Source organism: Falco biarmicus, chromosome 4, assembly GCF_023638135.1.
Source record: "Falco biarmicus isolate bFalBia1 chromosome 4, bFalBia1.pri, whole genome shotgun sequence".
Lineage (NCBI taxonomy): Eukaryota > Metazoa > Chordata > Aves > Falconiformes > Falconidae > Falco > Falco biarmicus.
In genome coordinates this window covers 54,979,188-54,995,418 of record NC_079291.1, presented here as the reverse complement: position 1 = coordinate 54,995,418, position 16,231 = coordinate 54,979,188, and the positions used below count along the sequence as shown (strand labels likewise).

General features: G+C 40.7%; 1 protein-coding gene across 3 annotated transcripts in view; it reads left to right on the top strand.

Moving 5' to 3' along the window:
* Nucleotides 1–1,922: 1,922 nt before the first annotated feature.
* Nucleotides 1,923–16,231, top strand: part of GALNT11 (polypeptide N-acetylgalactosaminyltransferase 11) — a 56,628-nt gene continuing 42,319 nt past the window's right edge. Inside the window, exon 1 of one of the 3 annotated variants that reach the window (XM_056334263.1) lies at nt 1,923–2,033. The gene's annotated coding sequence lies outside the window, so the exon portion shown is untranslated. Of the gene's footprint in view, nt 2,034–14,859; nt 15,164–16,231 lie in introns of those variants that run through there. The other 2 variants (XM_056334264.1, XM_056334262.1) reach the window with 2 other exon arrangements.

Below are 16,231 nucleotides of genomic sequence, written 5' to 3'. Positions count from 1 at the left end.
GTTTCTGTGTCCAAGATGTGTCAACAACAGAAACATTTAATAAACAAAATTTCAGTGCTTGAGTACATACGGATCCCAAATTTTGACCACAAATCATATTGACAGGGTATTACTTTGGGTTATGACTTCCTGCCAGCACTTTTATATGAGTTCTTGTCCCTTGCTGTGAGCACATAGGAAGTGGGTCAATTAGTTAACATTAATGAGTTATCATAGGGTATATTAAGCAGTTGGGCTGGGCAGAATATCATTATCAGGGATTTTGAGAAATTAAACATGTCTCAAAGATCTTACCGTAAATGACGCTAAAATGTAGCATTTATTAATTCTGTTAATAAAATGATAATCCAAGCACCAGGGAAACTCTTTTCTGATAAGAACTAAAATAGGTATTTGGGTAGATTAAATACCTGGAATTACAAATTAGGCAAGAACTGGCCAAATTAGAAGGACTTCAAGGATAATGGTTCTGCAGAAAGCAGACAGAATATGTGCTGAGGTTGCTTTTACCTAAAAGATTATAACACATACCTCCAGTCCTCAGGCTAAATTATTATGACAGAGAGATCAAAGCTGCGTGTTAGCCATTATGCTAAATGGTAGCTGAAACAGGAATTATGAAAAGCTGGCTGATGGGGATGCTGACTATGGCTACCTCATTTAACTGCACGTTACTTTCATCTTGATCCCTGCTACCTCCTTGTCATCTGTCTACTAACCCCTCCACAGACTGTCACTCCTTTTTCCCTCACTGCAGCTTCTGATTATATATTTATTATATTTTTGTCCTCTGTACTTTAATGCTGTAGCTACACCTTTTTGACAAGTTCTGTATTCTGCTCTGTTTGTGTTATTATAAAGCACCTTGTCATAACCTCTGGACACCGGGGGCAACATCCACCAAAGAACAGGCTCAGGTGCGTCACCTCTGTTTAATTTCTGCTTTACTAAAATCAAATCTGCCATCTTCAAAGTGCCACTCAGCAGCTTAAGTTCTGTATCTGGGTATTCACAAAAAAGCTCCTAGTCCTGAAATCTGCCATCTTCGAAGTGTCACTCAGCATCCTTAGTTCTGTATCTAGGTATTCACAAAAAAGCTCCTAGTCCTGTCTATGCTGACCAAATCTGACACTTCTCTGTTGTTCTTAAACCTCACCAGGGTTTACAAACCCAACATGCCTGCCAGTTTCAGCTCTCCGTCCCAAAAGGATACCTGCCAAGTCAGGTCCCACACAAAGCTGTATCAGTGGTGAAGTTACCTCACCACCCTTTTGTCTAGTAAGTCAGCTGCTAGATCACTTACTGTGGGTAGAAAAGATGTGAGGATTCAACGTGCCTCTCTAGGAGATGTAAACTCATCACTACAGATGCACATTAACTGCCAAGCTCAGGTTATTTTAGGGTAGTTGTGGTTGTTTTCCCTCAACTATCTCCCCCTTCCTGCTGAAGAAACCAGTCCTCCAAATTCCAGACAGCTGCTCAAACTACACGGTGAGGAAAAGAGTGCTGGTTGACCCAGATATCCTCTATCTGCCTGATCCACACCTCATTTCTCCCCTTCAAAGCCCCCAAACAAGTACTTCCAAAGGCCATTTAAAATCATAAAGGCCAGAGCAGATACCTCCCTGAGGGACTGGAAAGGCCTTTAGTCTTCACCTGTGAGCTGCAAGGGAACTTGCAAGCCTGGTGGGATAGGCAGATGCGCAGAAGCTCTGAGGGGGGAGGGGGGCTGAAGGCCGCACGCCCACAGCCCTCCAGCCCTGAATTCCCCCCGTAGCTTCATTGCCGCGTACTGCTCAGCAGAAAGCGGGCAGGCAGATGCCCCACTGCTCTCCCGCCTCACAGCTCGCCATCTTCTCAGGCTCTCTCGGCCCCGCCTGTCATGGCGGCCGCGCCCCGGCCCCCTCACGTGACGGTGCCGGCCGGGGAGGGAGCAGTCACGTGGCGCCAGCGCCGCGCGCGAGCGGTGCGCGCTGCCGCCGCCGCCGCTGAGGGCACGGGGCGGGCGGAGGGGGGATGCTGCCGCCACCGCGGTGAGTGCGGGGGTGGTGGCTCCGGGGCGGTTGAGCGATAGGGTCGGTGGCGGCGGTGTGAGGGGAGACATCCCCGGCGGGGGAACCGGCGGCGGCGTGAGGAGTAGCTCCGGGGTCGGGGGAGTGGGGGACGGGGCCGGCGGCGGCGTGAGGGGCAGCCGCGGGGCGGTGAGGGACGGGGCCGGCGGCGGCGTGAGGGGCAGCCCCGGGGGCGGTGTGAGGGACGGGGCCGTGAGGGACGGGGCCGTGAGGGACGGGGCCGGCGGCGGCGTGAGAGGCAGCCGCGGGGCGGTGAGGGACGGGGCCGGCGGCGGCGTGAGGGGCAGCCCCGGGGGCGGTGTGAGGGACGGGCCCGTGAGGGACGGGGCCGGCGGCGGCCGTTTTCCCGCCCACCCTGAGGGACCCGCGGGAGCCTGTCCTGGGAGCAGCGATTCCCGTTTCCTGCCGCCCCTCCTCGGGACGGCCAGCGGTCAGGCTCGGGGGTTCTCCCCTTCTGGCTAATATGAACCGTGTTACAGCGGGCAGGTTACGCGTGGTGGGGTGGCTGGGTGAGCCAGCCGCGTGGTGAGGGCCGTTAGTTTTCATCTGACTAGCAGATGAGACCGTGGGGCTGGTGTGGGTTGTGCTACGTAGGATGGAAGACAACGTAGTTAATATTTTTTTTTTTAGTTTTTAAATGCATGTGGAGGAGCAGCAGCAACAGCCCGCCTGCAGGTACACTGAAACTATGCAACTGTCAGCCCCAAACGTGAGGATTTTGCATGTTAGTTTTGCTGGCGCTGCTGCTTTCATTGATTCATTTGCAAGGTGACGGCAGTAGTTGCTTTTTGGAGGACTGCTTGACTCTGTGGCGTATTAAAGCTTTCTTATCTTGATGACTGCAAAATTTATTTTTAAAGCGTTTCTCCTTTTTTTGTTCCTGTGGCTTTTTGTATATAATTTGCAACATTTGAGGCTCCCTTTTCCTCTTAGCAAATACGTCTTGTTCAGCATTCTCCAGCCCTTCTAGTCAGTTCTCATTGCCATGTGGTATTTTTCTTTTTTTGTGTGTTAAAGCTTGTAAGAAATACTACAACAGAAAATACTCTTAGCAAATTAACCGTCTCCAAGTTACTTGCAAGGTGAAAAGGTTCTCTAGTCCCTTGTTTGCATGAAAGCAGAGCTGAGCAAACAACCAAAAGCTCTGTGCTGCTGGTAGCAGGGGGCCCAGCAGGTCAAATTCTTCTCTGCTGTGGTGTGGCACTGGAAGCAAACACTGCGTTCAGAAGCTTCCTTTCCAGATAGCTCTTTCACCTTCATTTGCTTCTTCACAGGTGTCAGCCTTAAAACTGCTGTTGAGACTAATTAATACACTAATGCTGCCTAGTATAGCATCTTTCCCAAACTGCATCCTGACTTGTTTTCAATATTGGTTGCAGGGCAATGGCAGTAGACCTTACAGAACTTTATCGTATAACTAGATAAAAAGTGCAGCCCCTACTCTTCCAAAGAAAAAGGGTATCTCATGACCTGGCTTTGTTGCTGCTTATAAACAATCTGTGCTTTATCTGTTTGGTCCAGTGTATTTTGAGTATTGCTTTCTGTTTGAAGGAATATTGAAATCTCTTAATGCCGGTACAGTAATTATGCAGGTGAGCAGCAGCATCAGCACTCTCCCAATATGTTTTTTCCCCCCTTTTTCTCTGGAAAATGTATTTCAACATGAGATTAAATCTCTTCTTTCTTAGAAAGAAAGTCTGTAAGTGACATTAAATATTCGCAAACTCTTTCTGATCTAGCATCTACTTTTTTATTTTAATTCCTTTTATATAGATCTCATCTTAATAGGAAAATGTTCCCAGACATCTCTGGTTAGCTTAAGCTGATTCAAGTGCAGTCTATGCCCAGGAAAGGATGATACCAACCTCTCCCTGACAGTATGTTTCTGCCCTGCTACCCTGTAGGCAACCTCTGCATATGTGAAATAGTCCAGCTGGGATTCCTAGACCTCATTTTAGAACAGCATAAACGTCCAGGTGGTTCCAGATAAGAGGCTTTTGATTAACAAGCAATTGAACTCCCCCATTATAACTGTCTCTGAAGAACTGCATGCCTTCTGCATAAGCTTTTCCTCATCTCTGAGTAAGATAAGCTCCTGCAGAGTTTTAGGGGCTTTTCTGCAGCAGCGAAGGCAAGAACTAACACTGCAGCTCTAATGAGACTTCCATCTCTCAACCTCAGAAGAGGAAGCCAGCAGGCTAAGTGACATGTATTCTGGTTTAAGAAATTCTGACTGCAGATTTCAGGGCTGGTTGCCTGTCTTCTGCTATCTGATCATTTTGCCTCAGAGGATGCAAATCAATACTCCATTATGCATAGGAGTAAAACTGGAAAGAGTTCCTGATAAGCTGCAGTGGAGTAGCTGTTTATAAGAATGGGTGAATCTCTTCATCATTTTCATAGTGATGTAAAATAACAGTAGGTGTGATTCAAACGTTTTAGGAGGAAGAAAGCCCTGAAACAGCATGGCAAGAGAAATAAAGATGAATTATTAGTATTTTGAAATGTTGTCTATGCAAAACATGCTTTCTCATAGTAAATGCTAGAAAAGCCAAATTTTTAGTGGTAGTTACAGGGCATGTGTGTGGAACAGGGCAAACTACGGGTCAGATGGATGAGATTAGAAGTATCTGAGCAGATAGTAAAAATGGGGATTTTGGATCTTCTAACAAGAAAGAATAGGGAACTGTGGGGGTGAAAAGAACAGAGGGAGGATCATTTTTATGTTAGTTACGTTACCTTGGAAGGTGCTGTAAAAAAGTTGTGGTCTGAGCAGCTGGCAGGCTGAGTTTGGCAGTGTGGCAGCTGTGTGTTGATTACTGAAGCAGAGAAGTAAGGAGAGACTTCCAGCTGAAGGGAAAAGGTAAAATTTTGAAAAAAATACCATCATTCCTTTCTGTGACAGTTAAGTTCATCAACTTCTTTAACACTTCCATCTGTCTGGCTAGGTAATACTACAGTTACAGGTATCTCTAAAATAATTTTCTTTAGTGCCATTCATTTTGGAGAAGTGCTGCATTATGTTGCTTGCTGTTGAAGAGCAAAAGTAGGTTTGTATATTTCAAGTGCAGAAATTAATTTGTTTATTTTTTCTTAAAAAATGTTACAGAGGTTAAGGCTATTTCAATCCTTGTTAGAGTGTGGGAGGTAGATAAATTGTCTTGATTCTTATCTAATTTTTCTTTTCAAAACATATGGTGGGTTATGGAGATGAATGCATCTGTTGTTGCAGCTACTGTGTTAATGTAGAAAATACTGTCAGTACAAAGGCCTCAGCTGTTTAAACCAGTGTTTAGCAGCATGAGTAAATGCATTTGTTAGGCTCATTTTGTGTAAGAGTTAATAGTATACGGCACATCCTTCAGCTGTGCTCTAGCATGTTTCTTGTGTGAGTCAGTGTTGTGTAATAATTAGTATAAGTACTTTATTTGAAAACTGTGACAAAAAGGGGGGGAATTAGGAAGCTGATCATAATGTTTCAATCATATGTTGACTTCAAGTATTTTAAGTTTCAGATATTTTGTTGTATGAACTTCTGAATGCTTTCCCTGAGAACTGGAAATATGTGAAGTCTGTAGGTTAAACAACTGACGGTGTTATTGAAACGTAGAGTATGGATTGAAGTGCCTGTAAGAATGATGTGCTGTATCTCAGCCCTTTCTTGTGCAGTCTAGGGTTTTGGCAGCCAGATAGTTTGTATGTTTGAAACTGGAGTACAGTGGTTAGGGGTGACTCAACTTTTCCACTGTTTACACTAGTTAGAAACCCCTAATGCAAGGAACCTCAGCACTTCATACTGCGTGCTTTATGCTGTGTAGAATGAGCAAGAAATAGGTGTGCAGGCTAGGGACAAGTCCAGACCCCACTACCCCGTGCTGCTTACAGGTAGGTACCTGGATGTCTTTGCTGGCTTTAAGTTCAGTTTGGAGCAGGTGAGCCACTGTGGTTTTCTCTCTCACAGCAGCAATGGCATTGCAAGTTCAGCATTTCTGAGACTGCAGGTTTGCTGTGACTGACAAGTTGTACATTTATCAGCTGTGCTACAGTGAGTGTTTGCGTACTCTGACCCCTCTTGCCATGGAGCAAGCTACCTTGACAAAAATAATTTTTCTTGCTGTGCAAGACAAAAAGAATCTGTGCATGAAGAAATGTTACAGTGTGGCTGATGGGAGGCAACTGCTTACCCACAATAACTGTTTGAATTCATAAGACTTCAACTGTGAGACACTGCATCGTTTAAGAAGTCAAATTTTAAATTGACAGGTTAAGCTAATAAATTTGCAGAGGCATGCTAAAAAGAAGGTACCTCAGTAAATGATTACTATGTGCCAGAGTGATTTAAGCAAATACGTAGTGAATGGTAGGAGCACGTTCATAGGGGTGGTCTCTTTACGTAAAACCATCCAAGCATTGCTTGGCTAAATGACATAGATGTTCTTGTGCAGACAAGGATTAAATTAGATGCTTTAAATCTTGGAGATGGCCTTAATTAAGGCAGAGACCCTTTTCCAGGAAGCACAAAACTCTCCTGTTTTGATACACAACCCCTTCTGAATCAATCTTCGTAGCTATTTGACTGTTTTGCTAATTTCTGAAATGTAACATCAAGAACCAGTGATGTCACTGTCTCTGATACCTTTCATATTTGTTAGTAAATGTGCTTTCTTTAGTTTTCTATTTCCTGGAATACCGTAATTCTGCCTATTAGCAAGAATCTCTTATCTCTTGCGTCAGCAGATGCTGAGACTCATTGCGTGTGAAACGAGAGAAGGCTAAGTTTTGGGTTGCACGCTAACCTTCTGTGCTAGCAGTGTGTTGAAAAGCATGGCTCCCAGTGAAGTGGGAAAATGTATTTTTGATTTGCTCTTCATTTTGTAACACCATCTGTGATTTCAACATCAAAATCCTGAGTATGCTTTCCCATTAGAAACATTGGCAATAGATAAGTAGAAGAAAAGTGACCAACAGCGGATGGAAAAGGAGTGGTCCACAAATCTTTCCTCAAAGGGATTTCTTTGGAAAAGGAGAGATTGAGCCTGTAAGGTCATGTAGAAGGGAATAAAAGACAAAGAAAATGAGTTTTTGGCATAACTTGCAGAAGTCTCCTTACATACAGTGTAAAATCTCTTTATGCTAGTGGCTGATCATTCCAATACAACAGTTAATGTCTACAAGGTTTTTTTTTTTCAGAGGCATGCTAATAGAAGGTCTGTTTACTTAGGTATTTGGAAAACTCCCTACCCTATTGTCTAATACAATATTTAGCATGATAAATTTATATTAAATTGATAGCTTAGTTTAGATGTGTGAGTGAAAGTGTTTTCATTGACTCCATCTGTAGCTATGGTTGTACCAGCAATGGTACCTCTTTGTTAGTATTACTGTGTTGTATTAAGAAAGGGAAAAAAGAGAACGTTTACCTAGACAAGAGTTTGTGAGTATAGTTTAGAAATAGATTTGCTGGGGAAACAGGAGGTGTGTGTTACTGCTGTTCTAACCCAAAGTTCGACTTCTGTTTCTGTCATCTCTGGTTATTGTTGCCTCAGAACCTTTGATAGATTCACTTTAATGCACCAGTCAGGTTTTATAGGTGACAGCTGAGACACCAAGTTGTGAAGGATGTCATCAAAATCTGTAGCAGAGCAAATGATTCAGCCAGGATGTCCCACAGATCAATCTAATAACTTATACAGGTGTCTTGGTTCAGTCAGTCAGTTGAAGAGAGAACACGTATTAAGTTGTATCCTTAGGATTCCTCTCTTTTTTTAGAGGTTAGAGACATTGGTGAGAAAATGAGAGAAGTGGAGAGAAGTCTGTGCATAGAAATTACTTTAAACTTCCGTTGAGAAAATGGATCTAAACCCAAGAAGTTTGCAGGGGTTTTTGGTCTTCCTAGGAGTTTCTTACTGGGAAAAATGAAAGTCTTATGCCTCTGCTGTTCCAAATGGTATGGATATTGTGGTCTCTGTGCTAAAGCTTGGAGTGAAAAACTCCCAAGTGACCTTTGTTTCTGGACATGAGAAATGCAAATGGACATTGAATTCAATTCAACGCCTGCTTTTAGTATTTATTTCAGTTCTACTTTTTTTTTTTTTTGCCAATGGAAATCCACCCAGTGAGGACAGGATGTATTGAGGAAATCTTTAAGTTGTGTGCCACTTCTTAATAGCATCAAGAAATGTAACAGGAGTTAAGAACGCTGAGTGGTTTAGAATGAGTTAAGTATTTTCCTGTCAGAGGCAGTTTGGGGTTTTAAACTGTAACTTGTTTTACCTTCACTCACAGTTCTAGTGCTACATTTAATCTTTTTTGGTTGTTTTTGGTGGTTTTTTTTGTTGGTTTTTTTTTTTTTTAACAAATAATGTCTATGTATGCTAATACTAAACATAAAAGTGTTTGATAGTGGGCTAACCAAACTAAGTTGTAAGGACAGACTGCAGTGCTACAGCAAGTAGCTGACAGGTTAGTGCTGTCTTAACTGTGGCAATTTCTGACATCTGACTGTAAGTGAATGTGACATGTCTGGGATCCAAACATCACACTTCTGATTATTATTTTTTTAATATAAGTTTCTGCATATTGAAAAGGAAAACCCTACAGAAAAACAGAAATGAAGTAAACATATGATTTGTGGGGGGGTAAGTTTGGATGTCTGTGAATTCTGTAATCTGATGTAGGGTAAGATGCAATGCAACTGTTCTAATTAAGATAGTTTTCAAATTTGTAATACTAGTAATAGCTTAATTGCAGCAGTTCAGCATTTTACACATGTTTGGGTATAGCCTTTTGAAGCTTCTAGTCAGAGTTCGAAAATGTCTTTTGTGTATTTTTTTTTTTTATACGGCTGTTGATTTCAGTACTGAGTTCTGCACAAGTGGATAGTAGATTTCTGCTTGGAGCTAACTGCAGAACTGGGATTGGCAGAAAAAGCTGGTGCAAAATGCAGTGTCCGTGGTCAGTAGTCACAGATTTAAAATTGAGACTGGTCAACCCCAGTTTTCACTGTCCCACTCAAAAGTACTTCAGTGAGGGCTTTTTTGTTGCCAAATTTGCTGCCAGCATTTTTGGCAGGAGGGAGGACTGTACAAATGAAGTCTGATTTTTTTTGTTTTTTATTTAATTTTTTTAAAAATTTTTTTAAGCTTTGGAGAATGTGTTTTCACTTTGCTTTTAAAAGACTGGAAAAAAGCCCAAAGCACTTTTGATGAAAATTTCTTAAGATGAACAGAAAGCATACCTAGAAAATTTTAGTCAAGTTGTGGAAATTTCATAAAATTACTAGTGATTGGAAGATGAGAACTAAAGGCATTTTTAGAACTGAAATTTGTATACAACTTGATTATTTTCTCTGGCATTACTGTGATCTAATCCATTGGTATTGTGATGAAGGAATGCCTTAGAAATGCACTGATTGATTATGCCTCTTTAGTGAGTGGCGGTAAAATGACCAGTCTTGTTTATGTTGCCAAATAATGTTGGATCATGTATATCATGTATATGTGAAATCCATATGGATCGTGCATCAACTGAAAAAAAGAAAAAGGAGAGAGTTGGAAAAAATTTCCAAACCTCAATCAACCAAAAATAAGTTGGTGCTCTTGGACTTGCAAGCAGTACTCAGCAACAAAGTGTTAAGTTTCAGGCTCAGCGTTTTATTGTTCACAGAGAATGAAGACACCAACTGGATTTGACTGCTACTGCAGTAAATGTGTTTTCACTATGTAACCTTGCACTGCTTCTTTAGTGCCGACTCTTCTGGAAAAAGGTGAGCATGTTCTGTTGAGCTGCTCATTTAGAAGTGTGTCTTATCTAATTCCTTGGTATGCATCTGTATTTTTGCTGTTATTTTGGGGAGCTTTGCAGACATAAAATGCAAGGAACAGCTAAGTAGACTAAAAGCATTTAGGAAAAGGTATTAAGCAGCTTACTTGTGTGTAGTTGACCTTGTAAGCTCTCTTATATTTTGCATTTGTGTATGGTGCTGGAGGGTTCTTAAACTAATATTTAGATACCTGGATCTTTAATATGAGAGAGGTGCATTGAAAATAAGTTGCTGGTGTGGGTTTTTTTATCTTGCTATTTTTCTAAGCTATATGTGGAGAAGGAAGGGCTGTATTACAAAATGCATGCACCTTTCTTTAGAGACAGTACATGAAAATTCTAGCTTCCTTAAAAGCTGGTTTTGCTAAAGAGAAGAAGATTTCACTGTTTCAATTGGAAGAAAGTATTTATTAGTAACAAAACTGAAGAAGGTATTTTTAGGACTCCATGAATGGCATGACATTTATATGCCAGATGGTGTAAAGTAGCATCCAGCCGAGCAGCCCTACGGTGCAATGTTTGTTATGGGGATAGGTAAGAAAATTCCATGCATATAACTGTGCTTTGGGAAGCCAGTAGCTTTTTTTTGGGGGGTGGGGTGGGGAATGAGGACACTGCAGCAGCATAAAACTGTCTACTGTATAGCCCTTACTCGGTATTGAGCACTAGGATTTTGGTAAGCTCATGTTTCTAATCCAAGTACTTTCTCTAATCAGACTGGACTATTGTGTTACTTTTCTTGTTGCAATGTTGTACCACTCGTTGTAACTAAAACTGGTGTTCTTTTCTGTTGTTTGTTAACATGACATGCTGACTCTTATGAAACTTTTTCTTTCCAAAACTTGTAACTGCTTTTTCCATTAAAGTGTGTCCTTAAGTGAGAGCCCTTGTGAAACCCTCTCACTCCTTGGAGAGAAGGATTATGTGGGGAGAAAGGTATCCTTTGGAAAAAAAACCTTGTATGTTTTGTTGTTGACAAAGAAATGAAAGATATTACTGCAGAAGATACTTTTAATTTCTTTAAGGGAACATTTGAAATGGATGTAGGTAAAGCAGGAACTTCATTTTTATTATATAAATCCTAAAGTGTTTGCATTTACTCTGGTATGGCAGCCTGCTAAGTAAAGCTTTTATATTGGAGTTGAGAAATTCCAGAAAGTTTGATAAGCAAAATTATGTTCCAAGAGGAGGCGTCTCAATATATAGTCCACAGATTTAAAAATTATAGTATGCAATATTTAGACATCTCTGGTTGAAGTCCAAAAACTGAAATACGAATGAGTATATAAGTGAGTCATTTGACAGTGGTAAAATTGTGAGGGGTAAGAACCTAAAGGTATAAAGAAGATGAATTTTTAATTTTTTCCTGGAACACTTCATGCTTTTCAGACTTAGTATACTCATAGTATAGTTTCTTAGGTCTTCAGCAATTTATGCAACTAGTCTCTCTATGTGTCTGTCTTTATCTATAAAGTGTATTGAACGTTATTGGTATTTTAAGATTATGTATCTGTAAAGTGTTGATTAAAATTTTTTATTCATTCCAGGAGGATTTATTTTAGGTGGTGTGACATGGATTTGTATAGCTGTGCTGAAATGATTAAAATGTTGGCTCTCAAAGCTTTCAAAGTTGCATTTAGAAGTGACTTACAAAGGCTAATTAAAAATAGATCTTAGTGTGTCATCTCATTAAAATGAACGGGAACAGTGATCTTATGCAAGAGGACAGCCTGTGGTCCACAGTATATTTCTGTGAGTGGGAGCTGCTGTGTCTGGAGTTATATTGGTCGTCTTTTTTAATCTCTCATTCTCCTGCCTTGCACCTTACTAAATAGTCTGGTTTTGTTTTCTTAATATCATCACTGTAGGTAGTGGCAGTCTCTTCTGCAGGCTGAAGAAGCCCAGCATCCTTAGCTTCTCCTCACAGGGCAAGTGTTCCAGCCTGTGACCATTTTGGTGGCCTTCCACTGAACTTGCTCCAGTTTAGTGATGTCTGTCTTGTACTGACAGATCCCAAAGTGGGTACAGTACTCTGCCTGTGATCTTATGAGTGCTGCGTGGGGTGGTGTAATTGCATCCCTCGGTCAACTGGCTGTGCTCCTGTCGATAAGCCCATATGCTGTCAGCTGTCATTGCTGCAAGGGCATGCTGCTGGCTCATGTTTAAGTAGATCTCCCAGGTCCTCCTTTGCGGAGCTGCTCCGTAGGCTGTGTCTGTGGCCAGGGAGTTTGTCTGTCCCAGGTGCAGGATTTAGCACTTGTCCTTGCTAAATGTCATGAGGTAGGTTCCTCTAGGCCAAACCTGTCTTTACATGAGTAGTTACCTGCCTATGTTGTGTCAAAACCAGCTGCTTAATTCATGAAGTACAGTGACCTGTCCCCTTGGTATGGTCAAAAATTAATGGTTGTTTTTAATTAAAAACCAACTGACAGGTAGATTCAATTTAGTGCTAAAACAATCCAGTAGGAGAGTGTTTTTATAAGGAGTTAAATTGGACTGGCACTTTGATTCTGGAGCACATGAAACACTAAGCTTATATTTAGAAATACCTCCAGCTTTTGTTCTGAATGTACATTCAATGGAGGTTGCTTCTAGTGATGTGTGTTGGAGTCTGAAACAAAGCTGCTGAAGGTGTCCCTTTTTGATCTTGCTAGTCTGTTACCTGTGACTATCCCTTAATACTGGTTGCAGAGTAGAGGACGCCTAGAAAAAAAAATTCTCATGAAAGTGCAGAAGCTACTGTGAATGGCATCTCTGTGTGGTGACTGTATTATTGGAGTACTACTTCTTCGTGATCTGGCCTGTTTATTGTCCTGTTAATGCTGTTGAATCGCTAGCAAACAAGAAAATAAGAAAGCCTGTTCGTGCTGTTGCTTGTTTTGGAAGGGGAGAAATGGTAGCCTTGGACAACATCTTCAAGGCCAAGAAATATATAAAAAGTTAAGGCTGCTAAAAGATCAAAATTAGATTTGTAAGTAGTGTTACTTTATCTTCATAGGTTTTTCCCCCCAAATAAATCAAGTAAAAATTAAAAGCATCTGTAGAAAGTCACGGAGCAAATTATCCTAATACTCTGTAGAAAGATAAAATTAGCTTAACTGGTTTTTTTCCACTAGAATGCTCTTTAAAAAATGCAGATTATACATATCTGTTCCTTGCCTTATTATAGATCCAAAATATACAGGCAGTCTTGCAGGAAATCTGGGTATATGAGTTGTGTATCTGTCTTGATTTTCGGACTTTTTTTTTTTAAGAAGAGTTATTCTTGGAAAAACTACAAGCAGTCTTTAAGGTTTTCTCAAATAATTCTTACTCCTATTTCAAAAAACTTGAGGTTAATCTGGTCCTTTGTTTGACCTCTGACAAACATGAGTTTTGGCACAGTCATGAAATATCTAGTCATACGGTGTGTATTATAAACTGTTGAGGTTAATCCAAGCAGATGTCAGTGTTTAAGCAGTGGCAGGTCCTAGACCCTGTAGCTACTTTTGCTCTTTAAGCCAAAATGTTGTGAAATGCGGTTGGCTTTTTTTTATTCTCCATTAAAAATGTTGAAGGCTAACACATTAAGCCAGTGTTAAAAGTTGCACAGGTTACTAATGACAAAACTATCCCAGGCTGTCTGGGATAACAGAGTTATATCACTGTTGGGTTAGTTATTAAATGAATGTAAATATTACTGGGTGTGATGTATGAAATGAATGTCATGCTGATGTTGTAAGGATGCTACAAGAAGCTGGTGTGACATGGAAAGCAGCATTGCACAATAACTACTGAACCTCAAGTCTGGCAGGTAGCTCCTAGAGGTTTTTTTAGCTTTACAATTGATTGACTTTCAGAGACTTGTACTAATAGCTAACTTTTACAGTTCTCTTAAAAAATAATAAAAAAAAATCAATGATTTACTGCTTGTGCAAGGAACTGAGACTTCTGTACTGGAATTCATGGAAATTAGAGAGGAATATTTTACTCTTGGCGTTTCTGGCATGTAGGTCTGCAAAAAGTTCCAAGGCTTTGCCAAAGTCTGAAAGCTATCAGGTAATAAATATATGACAGTCAAAACAGGGCAATAAGGGAGAGACTGAAAACCTGAGTATTTGGCTATAAATTTTCAGAATACTGTGCCTTTCAGTCTTGATCTCTTCTGAGCTAATGTTGATGAGAGCAACTTCTAAGATTTTTTTTTTTTTCCTTTCATAGTCACCCTAGTTGCCTCCAAAATGGATTTAATTTCCTGATGTAGGAGATGCTGCCACCTTGAATGATTTGTTTGTTGTGTTGAATTATCTTTGGATCCCTAAGTATACCAATGTGGGCAGCCATAAACTCCATGTATCACTAGGATCTTGTGTATGTGAATGAATGCTTCTAAAATGCTCGAAGGTGTTATCATTTGTTATTTGCTGTGAAAGCTCCTAATATTGCTAAGGGAGAGTATTTGGGATAGATAATTGTTTGAGGTATTTTTGAAATTTACTTTTGGCAGCTGTGTTCTTAATGGCTAGTAAAATTTGTGAGGAACTGTATTGTGAAACAATTTTTCTCTATATGTTTAAATCATAGATTTTTTTTTTTAATGGCAATTACTGGTTTTGTTTGCATTTAATACATAAATAGAAATGGATTTTAACTACACTGTCCACATAGCAATTTATTAGTGACTAGACTCAGTGTTACAGTGTTTATTGCATAGGTGAAAATTATTCTTATGAGCCCATTGACATTGTTATCTGGACAATGCAATTGTGCTTTTTTGATTTAAGTTGTTTCTATCTAACTGTTCAAACCTGCTAGCTCTGTTTGCATTAGCAGAGCTTTAGGGATGTTGAGTTAAAAATACATATAATCTGCTTTTCTCGTGCAGCATGTAGCAGGACTGAGAAAGATACTAATACGTTGGATTTGAAAGGCATATCTTTTGCCTCTCTTGCATTCAGGAGCAGTTTGCCTCCTTTAGAAAAAATACCCAACACCAAAAGGTGAAGAAAAAAGGCAGGGAAAAAAAAGTATGGTTTGGCTTTGCTTAAGTTTCAAAATCCTGCTTGGAGAAACGAGCTGGGAGAGGATGGATGTTTGAATGTTTAAGACGATCATCAGGTTATTGTGACCATGCATAAGCAGTCAGAGACAGGTTTTGGGTAAACTGGCAAAGTGTGTTTCCTGGAAGATTTCAGACAACTGGAGAGCAAAGGAATCTGGTCAGGGTAAGGCTTTATTCACCATGTCTAGGTGGCTTGCAGAAGAAAGTCATGGATGGGGAGATGGATGAGGTAAGAATAAAGAACCAAGTAGCTGCCTCTGTGAACTGAGTGTTTCCTCCTGGGTCCTTGTGACCAGCTGAAATATTCTCTCCTCCATTCCTCTGGTGTGTATCAAAGTGGTTATTTCATTGCATGCTGAAATGAGTGAAGGGATACTTGTTTCTTGGTCTATTGAGAAGAGGCCAAGATGTGTTAATGTGACTGTTTTGTATGCATAAAAGTATAGGGCTGGAAAGGTGCTCCTGGTTTCTCGGGGCAGGTCCCAAGCAGAACTGACATTGCTTAGGACTTGAAAACCTACTGTGACCTCTTTGCTAAAACACATCTGTAAGAAGTCACAGTCAACCTAAAGCTGTTGAAAACGAGTGTGTAGCTCTGATGCAGATTATGACTCCTGTGGCTGCTTAAATGGTAGAAGTGGTTCAAATCCGTAGGACAGTGGTTGTGTAAATGCGTATGCATTGGTGAATAAAGTAAACTAATAATAAGCCTTCAATGTGCTTTTCGTAGGCAGGGTTTCAATTTTTTCCATTCTGCCTTCAAAATTAACTGTCTAACAAAACATTTGTTACTTAAAGAAAATAAATAGCAAGTCAGTGTTTTCCCTGCCAAATGTATTACTAAATATCTTGGTTGAATAGCGAGCTACTGAAACGGCCTAGTTTTCTGCATTGTGGAGGTTCTGTAATTCAATTTAAATGCAGTATTTCAACCTTTGTATCCTTGTACAAAACTGAGAAACAGTGAAGGAGGGGAAAAGAAGGTGAAAGCAGTTCTGCTGTAGCAAGGAGCATGTGGAAATAGTATCATGCTCAGGTTTGCATTTGTTGCCTTTGTAACAGTATCCAAGGGTGTGCTTTCAGCCTGGTCAGAGGGCTTTCTGGAGATAAAAGGAATGTACAGCAATCTTTTTTTCCTCTGGTGATTACTAATTTATCCCTTCCTCTTTAATCCGAGTGTGCCTGATGTTGGTTACAGCAAACTTTAGCTTGGCTAGAAATGCCACAGCGACAAGGTGGAGCTCTGAGCTGTAAAAGAGATGCAAGAAGCTGGGGAAATATTTAATCTATGATGAAT